Consider the following 13,258-nt stretch of genomic DNA (forward strand, 5'->3'; position numbering starts at 1 on the left):
TCAGTCCCTTTGAAATTATGTTTGGAAGGGCATGGCCTATGAATGGCACCCAGTTCTGTCAGGGGAATGGGAGTTGGGTAATGGTTTTTTTGTCACAGTATATGTGTTCCCTGTCTGCTGTTCTCTTGTCTCTTCACAGGTATACCAAGGATTCCCAGCCTCTCCCCTTGGACTCTCCCTTCCACTCCTTACAGCCCGGTGACTCTGTGCTTGTTCGCACCTGGAAAGACGAGCCTCTCCAGGAAAAGTGGAAAGGACCCTATACTGTCCTGCTGATCTCCCATACAGCGGCAAAGGTCGAGGGACACAAGAACTGGATCCATCACTCTCGTCTGAAGGCAGCACCCGCCCCCTCGTCAGCAGAACAGTGGACCGTCCAACCTGCTGACTCATCATCTAGTGACAATCTCGGGCTAAAGCTACTGTTTAAAAGACACAAATAGCGTGCACCTTAATGCTAAAATGGGCCCACCCAGGTACTGGAGACCCTGGGTTGGGAAGACTCTGGTGATAATTAATTGGGTAACATTGTTATTCTCTGTATTGGTATTTCCAAACTGTGCATATCGGGAGCATAACTCCTTTGTTTTGCTTGCGCACCATGTTGCTATTTTAACAAATCAGACTGATTGCTGGGTATGTGCTCCAACTCCACTGTCCCCCAAAACGGGAATGCCCCTTGACATGCTGCCCTTGACCCTAGCAGAATTAGTCACCAACAAAGAGCAGGAAAAAACGGACTCGCCGTTCTGGAATAAGACCTCTTTACAGCAAGCCACCTATCAGGACCAGGAGTATTCAGTTGCAGTACTCACTGAGGGAGTGTTATGTTTTACCCAAAACCAATCTGATCACTATGGGCGTCCTGTTGGAAAAAGCTCCTGTGTTATTACACAGTGGGCGGATGGGTACTGGATAAAGACCAACAGGGGAGGTCAACAGTGTGGGTGTAATGGTTCCTCCCCTTTTAGGGAAACTCTTATAAATACTCTTACCACAAAAGAAAGGTTTGGAAATGTAACTTGCCGTCCAGTTAATATCTCCAATGTAGCAAGCCAATGGTGGGTTTGTAGTGGTCCCTATGGCGAGTGTAATTTGAACGGCACAATTAGAAACGCCCCCACTTGTACCCAATCAGGAGGATGGGATGCCCCCTTAGGGGTATATGAACTGTTTGGAAAAGCAGCCTTAAATATCCCAGGAATCCCCTTAAGAAACAGTCCTTACTGGGCCCTACAGGGTCACTATTTTGTATGTGGCCGAAAGGCTTACAAGGTGCTGCCAGCCAACTGGACAGGTAGCTGTTATATAGCTCATGAAGTTCCTCATCTGTCAATAGCTGCCACACTGCCCAAAGGAAAGATTAGAAATGCCCGAGACACCTCTGTTGAGTCACGAGAAAAGACCCTGCGGCGACTGACTACAGCATTGGAGGGCAATATGAAGAATCCCCTCACAACCGAGAAGCTTGTAGGGTGCTCTGTACTGGGAATAGCGCCACTGTTTACCGGGCCAGCCATGGCATGCATAGGCCGCTATACTGTAAGGCTGCAAATGGTACTTGAGAAAGTTGCCTTAGAGTTAGAGGACTCGGTTAGTGATTTAGGGTCAGCAGTAAAAACATTAAATAAAGAGGTTCAGCAGCTCAGGACGTTTTCCCTCCAAAACAGGCTGGCTTTGGACTATCTCTTGGCATCCCAAGGAGGGGTTTGTGCCCTCGTCGGGCCCCGATGTTGTGTATAGGTAAATGATAGCAGTTATGAGATCTATGAAAAGGTGGTACAGGCTGAGGCCCATGCCCGAGCCGGAGCACAGGTTGCCTATACTGCCCCAGAGAGTGATTGGTTGCAAACCTTGTTTTCAGGCTGGGGTTTGTCATCTTGGCTCGGTGGTTTATTTAGCCTGCTATTGAAAATTCTCTTTCCTGTATTGCTTGTATTACTGGTATTATGCTGTGCAGTATCATGTGTTAGGGCCCTTTTGCAAAAGTTAATAAGTCATTCTCTTCAGGGCTATCACAAAGTGCTTATGCAAAGTCCTATTGTAAAGAAATAAGTAGCCCAAGTGAGAAAACTCAGAGCCAAGGTTGTTGAGTGTTCTCAAAGGGGGGAGTTGTTGGGGACACTGGGGCATGGCCACTAGATAACTCGAGGGGATGGAAGACCACGAGTGTCGATGAAGCCCCCTCGCACTAGGCCCAGGTGTCCTTGGCTCCCCCTGCCTGGAGGCACTCACAGCAGTTCTGCTGAGAATCTGCAACAATATGCTGCAGAGTCAGACTGCCTGAAACTAAACAAGGCCAAACAGGGGAGATATGGAAGAACAATGCTGAATAAAGCAGCTTTATGTATAGTTTAACAAATGATACAGAGAACCAGGGAACTAGCTGGGAACTGGATTGGCTGGCTATATGGATACTTGGGGCAGCTTGCTATTGGATAAGTATGCTGGGAAAAAGGATGTATAAAAGCCTGTGTAACTTCCTGCTCTGTGTACAGGATTTGAGATTCAAATCTCCCTGTACCTATTTGAAGCTTCAGATAAACTTTTCTGCTTCTCCACCCCGTTGTGATTATTGGGTGTAGCACACCGGGTAACGAACCAACTCAAGCTGTTGTTCAGCCTCTCGGCACTGGGTGCCGGCAACACCGGGGAGACTCCAGAGAGGAATGGAGAACCAGGCTTCCCCGGCCCCATTCGGGGAAAAGGCCTGAGACTGAAACAGACACCATGGAGCTTCCTGAGAAAAACAGATGGAACTCCAGAGGATCAATGACCTATGCACTGAGAGAGACAGCACCACAATTAGACCCTGTTTTATTGCACCCCAGAACAGCCCCCTGCTTGCCAAACTTGTTGGCTTGGCTCACTGGGGACCCAAGGTAGAAACATCAGAGCAAATGGCCCCTGAATTGTCCTTTAAGTGTTGGTAGCTGGGTGACTATCTGAAGCCATTGTTTTTTGACGTGCAGACACCCTCTTCCTGGATTAACCCCATTTATTCATGCAGTAACACACCCCTTCACAATGATCAGACAAACATAGGTAAGCCAGGATACCCCACGGCTACTGAGGCACTGGGGAAAGGATCTCAGGGGCAGAGTGCATCTGCATAGATGCACCTACTCTGCCTAGGCAGTCAGCAGACAGACCTGCTTTGCCACAGTGAGGGGGGCCAATGGGAAATGGGAGCGGGGAAACCACAGGTGGGTGAATATCTGGTTTTTGACTGAGAGAAATGCAGTTTATTTGGTGCGTTTAGCGGAGGGGTGTTTGGTATTCAAATGGCACAAAGGCAAGCGTGAGGTATGCGTACTATAGGGCACATTGGGTTTTAAATGCTCAGTACAAGCCCCTGGGCATTCTGAAGGAAAAGCTACTGTGGTTACTTTGCAAACATGAACCCTGCATAGCCCCGTGAGCCCACAGAAACCCCCCTGAGCGTCCCAGGAAGCTTGGCCTTGGCCTGGATAATTGCATTTGTGGGCCTCCGCCCTTGGGGCTGTGTCACAAGCCGGGGAACTCCAGGCTCCCGCCTGTGTCTCTACAGGCGTGTCCAAAATTAATGTTTGTTCATGGTGTCACCGTTCTGATAAACAGCTCTAATTCCTGGAAACGCTGCCCCACCCAGCGGGGAAAATGAAACTTAAAACTTACTTTCATTTTTCTCTTTTTGTATTCGTAGATTAGATCTCCCCTGCCACGGTTCACCAACCAGAGCTGCATCAGGAAGAAAACAACTGGCTGTAATCGAGCACCGCTGTCTGTAGCCATGTTGCAATTTGTTTTTTAAAAAATGAGCTTTTATTCCCTTGGCCACTTTAGCAAACTCATGGGGTCCTTAGGCAAAGCTCCTCGGAAGCCAGTAGGTTATTTTTGCCTGAACACGGAGTGTCGGATTTGTCCCTGAGTGAGAAAGACTTGGCAGGGACAACAGTCACATTAACAACTGATTGTCTTACTTTCATTTGCAGGGGCTCAGGGCACCGGTTTCTAAAGACTGATGGGCAGCTGGGACAGCAGAGGTGGGAAAGACACCGGAGGCTCAAGCCTTGTCCACACTGCACAGCTGTGTCCACAAAAGGCAGCTTTTGCCAACAAAACAGTGGAGGTGGACATGTTGCAAAGCTCCTTTTGGAGGCAAAACTCTGCTGTTTTCTGACAAAATAAAACGACCTCGAGGAGAGGCATCGAGGTTTTTGCGGCAAAGTTAAAGCAACAAAGCGTCAGCGTAGACACCGCCATTTGTTATATCGCCAGAACTGGCCTCCCTCAGTATCCCACAATGCCCACCATGACCGCCCTGCTCAGTGTTTTGAGCTCAGCTGTCCGACAGGCATGCGCCCCTCCTTACGTAGGCAGGGGCACGCTGTGCCCTCCCAAACAGCCTAGCGTGGCCCTGCCCACACTCCTCCCCCAGGCCAGGCCCCCTCCTGCAGTTCCCAGAGCGCTGTGCCTTGGCGAGCCCAGGCTGGCTGGGGCTGGCTGGCCTGCCTCCCGCAGGGAGTCAGAGCGGCTGGTGCTGGGGCCATGCCACCCGGAGGCTGGCTGCGCCGCCCAGAGCACCGAGCCTGGGGCCTCACCCCCTGGTCGTCCGGAGCTGGGGCCAGGGGCTGTGGTGGGGGTGCTCTGAGCTCCTGCTGGGGAGGGGGGACAGAAGGGGGGGCATATGGGGCAGGGCCTTGGGCACCAGGGGAGGGGCTGGGGGCTAGCTTCCCCCAATGGCCTTGTCACCGGCCGCCCATGAGCTCGTTTCTATTTTCCGCTGTCCTGCAAAACACGGTTCAGAACGGAGAGGGGTTTTGGTCACACTGCTTTGTCCTTTTGTGGAAAAAGTCCGAAGAGCTTAAGACCATTTGGCTCAGCAGAGTCCTTACTTTTGCAAAACAAGGTCCTGCTGTCTTGTTAATACCAGCTCAAACCAAACCCATGCTCACGCCAATCTCAGCTAACAGCTAAAATCATATTGAAGCCTTTCACCAGTGTTAAACCTGTATCTACAGCATCACCCAGCTCTCCCCCCCAAGGCCAGGCCCGAGAGAGCTGCCCCAGCATCCACCCCAATGACTGCTCTGGAAGACATTTCTTAACGGCTGTTTTTACGGCTCAGTAATGCAGCCGTTGTTCCTTTAAAAATGCATCACAAAAAGTGAAAGCGAAAGCTTCCGAGACTCGGTGGTGAGGAGAAGGGAATGCACTGGCTCAGTTGCCAGCTGACCGTGACAGGGAGAGACACTGCCCCCCTAGTCCAAACAGTGCCCCCACTACAGGTACCCCCGCCAGCACCCCCCAAGTACCCTCTGCACACACACACTCCTCTGGCTGCCCCAGACACCCCTCCAGCACCCCTAAATACCCCTCCAGCACCCCCCGGGTACCCTCTCAGTACACACACCTCTCCCGCTCCCCCACATACCCTGCTAGCACCCCCAGGTACCCTTCTCAGTACACACACACCCCTCCAGTACCCCCAAATGCCCCCTCCAGCACCCCCTTTCAGTATACACACTCCCCTCCAGCACCCCCAAATACTCCAACAGGTACCCCTCTCAGTATGCAGACACCCCCACCAGCACCCCCAACTGTCCCACCTCCCCCAACCCCACCCCCTTTTTGGGAATCTGAAATATGTCCTCCCTAGGCGAGGTAGAGAGAGGTGGAACCAGAGCGATTGTGGGGTGCTGGCTAGGAAAGTGGGAGCCAGAGATGGGCTGTGGGGTGAGGGGGGAAATGGAGCACAAAGGAAGGGAGAGAGGTTCCAGGAGCCGGCAGAGGAAGATCAGGGCCAGAGAGAGGCAGGATTGACTGATGCAGTTATTCCTCTGTATGGATTTTAGGGTGGGGCTAACGTCAGGCTTATACCAGCAATTCACTTGCAACCTTCACTGCCGTGCGCTGGCCACCACGCCATAATATCTAAACTAGTGGAGGTTTGGCAATTGCTAGCCCTTGTGGTTGCAAAGCTAATCTTACAGCCAGAACCACGTTCAAACTAGTCCGGTGTTGTCTTCAGCAGACAGCCTGAAATTACAGCTGGGAGGCGTTAACTCCCCTCCCTCCTGCGAATCATATCAGAGCGTTCAAATGTCATCGTTAAACTGTAGCATTAACATCAGCACTAATTACTTCAGTGCTGAATTTTTGTGGCTGATGGGAAGCAGTGAAGCCGAGTTCTGAGGCTGCTTCTTTGTCAGCTCCTGTTGGCTTCAGTTTCTTTAGTCCCTGGGGTTGCCTCCCCCCACCCTCCCACCCAGGGGATCATTATTGTTAACAATAAACCACCGCCATCTCCCCCATATTACCCTAACGTCTTCTGTATAGTCAGGTTTCCTCCCTCCAGACCCCTTAGAATGATAGACTCATAGAAGATTACGTTGGAAAAGACCTCAGCAGGTCATCCAGTCCAACCCCCTGCTCAGAGCACCTGGCTTGCACAAACATTGATTGTTTCTCACATGTACACCCTTTGCCTCTTGTCATAAATATAAAGGGAAGGGTAAACACCTTTAAAATCCCTCCTGGGCAGAGGAAAAATCCTTTCACCTGTAAAGGGTTAAGAAGATAGGATAAACTCCCTGGCACCTGACCAAAATGACCAATGAGGAGAGAAGATACTTTCAAAAGCTGGGGGGAGGGAGAAACAACACCTCTCTCTCTGTCTGTGTGATGCTTTTGCCGGGGACAGAACAGGAATGGAGTCTTAGAACTTAGTAAGTAATCTAGCTAGGTATGTGTTAGAGTATGATTCCTTTAAATGGCTGAGAAAAGAAGCTGTGCTGAATAGAATGGATATTCCTGTCTGTGTGTCTTTTTGTAACTTAAGGTTTTGCCTAGAGGGATTCTCTATGTTTTGAATCTAATTACCCTGTAGGGTATTTACCATCCTGATTTTACAGAGGTGATTCTTTTTTACTTTTTACTTCTATTAAAATTCTTCTTTTAAGAACCTGATTGCTTTTTCATTGTTCTTAAGATCCAAGGGTTTGAGTCTGTGGTCACCTATGCAAATTGGTGAGGATTTTTACCAAACCTTCCCCAGGAAGTGGGGTGCAAGCGTTGGGAGGATTTTGGGGGGGAAAGACATTTCCAAACAACGCTTTCCTAATAAAATAAACCCGGATAAATGTTTGGTGGTGGCAGTGGAAGTCCAAGGGCAAAAGATAAAATAGTTTGTACCTTGGGGAAGTTTTAACCTAAGCTGGTAAAAATAAGCTTAGGAGGTTTTCATGCAGGTCCCCACATCTGTACCCTAGAGTTCAGAGTGGGGAAGGAACCTTGACACCTCTGTAAACAGCTGGCCTGATGATTCCATAGTCCTGCATGACTCCCTCTGAAGCCGAGATTTTTAGAGCTCATGTGTGCCTGAAACACACCTTTCCAAGACTGGTTTGTCCTGCAATTTGAAAATGGATCGACTGTGCGTGTAATGGTAACAGTGCCTCCCAGTGGACAGTCTGATTAATTTCATATTAGATATTCCTATAGAAACAGCTCACACGTTAGACTGATGTTTTCCCTGCCACATTTTCTATCCTTATCTGTAAAGAGGGAGCTGGCCTTCCCTCTACCAAGAAGGCACACATCACTTTATCAATACCTTCCTTGCAACGGGGAGCACAGGGCAAGCTCCATGCAGCTCATGCAGATCCCAGAATGCTGTAGAGACAAAGCCAGATATCCCTGGCTTTATTATAATCTGTTGAATTATGACAAAATCCACATGACAGATTAGCTCTGGAGAAGGTTAAAAGAATGAAGAGACTGAACAGCAATTTAGAAGTACCTTAGCATAGAGAAATCAGGACACTAAGGGCAGATTCAGTTATGAAGGACAGGATTAAGATGTAGCCATGACTTGTGAGAGTGTTCGGAGGGTGGGGAGGGGTGAGCATTACAGGAGTGCATGTCAGTTAGATAGGGGAATGGTGGCTGTGATTACAACTTGAATACATTTCATTCAGACTGTAAAAGGAAACCCTGGGCTGAATAGGAAGTGAATAAAGACCAGGAGCTGAGAACATTGAAGGATTTTTCAGTGATGGTCATTTTCCCAAGGGGAATCAAATTCATCCTCCTGCCCTGCCCCAACACACAATCATCCGGCTAGGCTGAAAGCACGAGAGCAGTTTGGGTGCTCTAAAGCCCGTCCCATTGTCCTTTTGTACACTAGGTATTCCCTAAAATGTATCCCAAAAACCTCCAGCCCCAGACAGAACTTTGACTTAGGAAACTCACAAGGCTCTGTACTAGATGCACAAGGGAAGACTCATCAGCAGGATGGGAAATGGGGGAGAGGGGCAATTTCCAACACCCTTCTTGGGCTTCCTTTTTCATTCTACTAGTTCTAGAAAGAGAAGTCAAGAACAATCCCCTTGGACTAATACTAATGATCATTTACTATATGGAGCGCTTTACAAATGCTTGTCACGGCCCTCCAAGGTCTTTGTTATGGTGCAAGGAGACCAGAGGCCAAGTGACCAGCTCAGCTTTACAGAGGAGGAGCAGGAGTGTCGAGTGCAGCTGGAAGACTTGCTATTTAAAGAAACAAGGGCTGCTTTGAAAAAAATGTCTTGATATTTTATCATTAAGGAGGCACAAAATCATAGAATCATAGAATCATAGAATATCAGGGTTGGAAGGGACCCCAGAAGGTCATCTAGTCCAACCCCCTGCTCAAAGCAGGACCAAGTCCCAGTTAAATCATCCCAGCCAGGGCTTTGTCAAGCCTGACCTTAAAAACCTGTAAGGAAGGAGATTCTACCACCTCCCTAGGTAACGCATTCCAGTGTTTCACCACCCTCTTAGTGAAAAAGTTTTTCCTAATATCCAATCTAAACCTCCCCCATTGCAACTTGAGACCATTACTCCTCGTTCTGTCATCTGCTACCATTGAGAACAGTCTAGAGCCATCCTCTTTGGAACCCCCTTTCAGGTAGTTGAAAGCAGCTATCAAATCCCCCCTCATTCTTCTCTTCTGCAGACTAAACAATCCCAGCTCCCTCAGCCTCTCCTCATAAGTCATGTGCTCTAGACCCCTAATCATTTTTGTTGCCCTTCGCTGGACTCTTTCCAATTTATCCACATCCTTCTTGTAGTGTGGGGCCCAAAACTGGACACAGTACTCCAGATGAGGCCTCACCAGTGTCGAATAGAGGGGAACGATCACGTCCCTCGATCTGCTCGCAATGCCCCTACTTATACATCCCAAAATGCCATTGGCCTTCTTGGCAACAAGGGCACACTGCTGACTCATATCCAGCTTCTCGTCCACTGTCACCCCTAGGTCCTTTTCCGCAGAACTGCTGCCTAGCCATTCGGTCCCTAGTCTGTAGCGGTGCATTGGGTTCTTCCGTCCTAAGTGCAGGACCCTGCACTTATCCTTATTGAACCTCATCAGATTTCTTTTGGCCCAATCCTCCAATTTGTCTAGGTCCTTCTGTATCCTATCCCTCCCCTCCAGCGTATCTACCACTCCTCCCAGTTTAGTATCATCCGCAAATTTGCTGAGAGTGCAATCCACACCATCCTCCAGATCATTTATGAAGATATTGAACAAAACCGGCCCCAGGACCGACCCCTGGGGCACTCCACTTGACACCGGCTGCCAACTAGACATGGAGCCATTGATCACTACCCGTTGAGCCCGACAATCTAGCCAGCTTTCTACCCACCTTATAGTGCATTCATCCAGCCCATACTTCCTTAACTTGCTGACAAGAATGCTGTGGGAGACCGTGTCAAAAGCTTTGCTAAAGTCAAGAAACAATACATCCACTGCTTTCCCTTCATCCACAGAACCAGTAATCTCATCATAAAAGGCGATTAGATTAGTCAGGCATGACCTTCCCTTGGTGAATCCATGCTGACTGTTCCTGATCACTTTCCTCTCCTCTAAGTGCTTCAGGATTGATTCTTTGAGGACCTGCTCCATGATTTTTCCAGGGACTGAGGTGAGGCTGACTGGCCTGTAGTTCCCAGGATCCTCCTTCTTCCCTTTTTTAAAGATGGGCACTACATTAGCCTTTTTCCAGTCATCCGGGACTTCCCCCGTTCGCCACGAGTTTTCAAAGATAATGGCCAAGGGCTCTGCAATCACAGCCGCCAATTCCTTCAGCACTCTCGGATGCAATTCGTCCGGCCCCATGGACTTGTGCACGTCCAGCTTTTCTAAATAGTCCCTAACCACCTCTATCTCTACAGAGGGCTGGCCATCTCTTCCCCATTTTGTGATGCCCAGCGCAGCAGTCTGGGAGCTGACCTTGTTAGTGAAAACAGAGGCAAAAAAAGCATTGAGTACATTAGCTTTTTCCACATCCTCTGTCACTAGGTTGCCTCCCTCATTCAGTAAGGGGCCCACACTTTCCTTGGCTTTCTTCTTGTTGCCAACATACCTGAAGAAACCCTTCTTGTTACTCTTGACATCTCTTGCTAGCTGCAGCTCCAGGTGCGATTTGGCCCTCCTGATATCTTTCCTACATGCCCGAGCAATATTTTTATACTCTTCCCTGGTCATATGTCCAACCTTCCACTTCTTGTAAGCTTCTTTTTTATGTTTAAGATCCGCTAGGATTTCACCATTAAGCCAAGCTGGTCGCCTGCCATATTTACTATTCTTTCGACTCATCGGGATGGTTTGTCCCTGTAACCTCAACAGGGATTCCTTGAAATACAGCCAGCTCTCCTGGACTCCCTTCCCCTTCATGTTAGTCCCCCAGGGGATCCTGGCCATCTGTTCCCTGAGGGAGTCGAAGTCTGCTTTCCTGAAGTCCAGGGTCCGTATCCTGCTGCTTACCTTCCTTCCCTGCGTCAGGATCCTGAACTCAACCAACTCATGGTCACTGCCTCCCAGATTCCCATCCACTTTTGCTTCCCCCACTAATTCTACCTGGTTTGTGAGCAGCAGGTCAAGAAAAGCGCCCCCCCCTAGTTGGCTCCCCTAGCACTTGCACCAGGAAATTGTCCCCTACGCTTTCCAAAAACTTCCTGGATTGTCTATGCACCGCTGTATTGCTCTCCCAGCAGATATCAGGAAAATTAAAGTCACCCATGAGAATCAGGGCATGCGATCTAGTAGCTTCCGTGAGTTGCCGGAAGAAAGCCTCATCCACCTCATCCCCCTGGTCCGGTGGTCTATAGCAGACTCCCACCACAACATCACTCTTGTTGCACACACTTCTAAACTTAATCCAGAGACACTCAGGTTTTTCCACAGTTTCGTACCGGAGCTCTGAGCAGTCATACTGCTCCCTTACATACAGTGCTACTCCCCCACCTTTTCTGCCCTGCCTGTCCTTCCTAAACAGTTTATAACCATCCATGACTGTACTCCAGTCATGTGAGTTATCCCACCAAGTCTCTGTTACTCCAATCACGTCATAGTTCCTTGACATCACCAGGACCTCCAGTTCTCCCTGCTTGTTTCCAAGGCTTTGTGCATTTGTATATAAGCACTTGAGATAACCTGTTGATCGCCCCTCATTCCCAGTATGAGGCAGGAGCCCTCCCCTCACAGACATTCCTGCCTGTGCTTCCTCCCGGAATCCCGCTTTCCCACTTACCTCAGGGCTTTGGTCTCCGTCCCCCGGTGAACCTAGTTTAAAGCCCTCCTCACTAGGTTAGCCAGCCTGCTGGCAAAGATGCTCTTCCCTCTCTTCGTAAGATGGAGCCCGTCTCTGCCCAGCACTCCTCCTTCATGGAACACCATCCCATGGTCAAAGAATCCAAAGCCTTCTCTCCGACATCACCTGCGTAGCCATTCGTTGACTTCCACGATTCGACGGTCCCTACCCAGGCCTTTTCCTTCCACAGGGAGGATGGACGAGAACACCACTTGCGCCTCCAACTCCTTTATCCTTCTTCCCAGAGCCACGTAGTCCGCAGTGATCCGCTCAAGGTCATTCTTGGCAGTATCATTGGTGCCCACGTGGAGAAGCAGGAAGGGGTAGCGATCCGAGGGCTTGATGAGTCTCGGCAGTCTCTCCGTCACATCGCGAATCTTAGCCCCCGGCAAGCAGCAGACTTCTCGGTTTTCCCGGTCAGGGCGGCAGATAGATGACTCAGTCCCCCGGAGGAGAGAGTCCCCGACCACCACCACCCGCCTTCTCCTCTTGGGAGTGGTGGTCGTGGAACCCCCAACCTCAGGACATCGCATCTCATGCCTTCCAACCAGCGGAGTCTCCTTCTGCTTTCTCCCCCCAGACATATCATCTGGTCCACTCTCCGCAATGGTACCTGTGGAGAGAACATGAAAGCGGTTAGTTACCTGTGTTTGTGTTACTGGAACCCGGACATTCCGCTTACCTCTTCTGGAGGTCACATGTTGCCAAGCTTCTTCACTGGCCTCTTGGCTCCTCTGTGCAACCTGCTCTATATCTTTAGAGCTTTGTGCCCCTAGAAGCCTACCCTGAGTTTTGTCCAGAAAATCCTCAGTCTCTCGTATACAACGCAGGGTCGTTACCTGTTGCTCCAGACCTTCAATCTTCTCTTCCAATATGGAGACCAGCTTGCACTTTGTACAGACAAAGTCGCTTCTGTCCTGTGGAAGAAAGACAAACATGGCACATCCAGTGCAGGTCACAACAGCTGAACCCCCCCCTTCCATATCACCTACCTACTATGAGCTTCCTCAGAGACGTTGGCAAGATGTAAGCCTCACTGGGCTCACTCCAGGCGAACTCCCAGGCAAACTCCTGCTGTGTGCTGCTCTGCTGTCCCCACTGCTCAGCTGGTTCGCTGCCGCTCAGCTGGTTCGCGAGGCTCTGGCTATTTTTAAACAGCCAGGCTTCCCTGACGCAAACACACAGACACCCTAATGCCCGCCCCCTGCAGGCTAGCAGCCAATCAGACACTCACTCAGGCTCTGAATCCACCAGCCCTCTACCAAGACGATGGATGGGAATTTAGGAACTTTAATGAGACTAACTGGGAAACACACTTCTCTAGGACCTGAAAGCCCATAGTAGGCTTGAGGAATGACTGTGGGTGAGCATACACCATGGGCTGCTTAGATTAATTATGTCACGGCAGTGATGACATAGGCCTTATAGCACTGAAGTGCCTGAACTTCTTGTCTTTTCTGAGTGGCACAGACATTATGTCACACTGCTCAGTGGACACAGCATTCCGACAGCGGTCAGGCCAGTGCCAAACACCGAGAGAATAGAATCCCTTTACTCCCATGTGAGAGTCCTGTTTACACATCTCTGGCATGCCAGGGTACAATCCAGGCTAATGGGCAGCTCTGTCACCCCCCGGCCCT

The sequence above is a fragment of the Chelonia mydas genome, chromosome 6, assembly GCF_015237465.2.
Source record: "Chelonia mydas isolate rCheMyd1 chromosome 6, rCheMyd1.pri.v2, whole genome shotgun sequence".
In the NCBI taxonomy this organism is placed as follows: Eukaryota; Metazoa; Chordata; order Testudines; family Cheloniidae; genus Chelonia; species Chelonia mydas.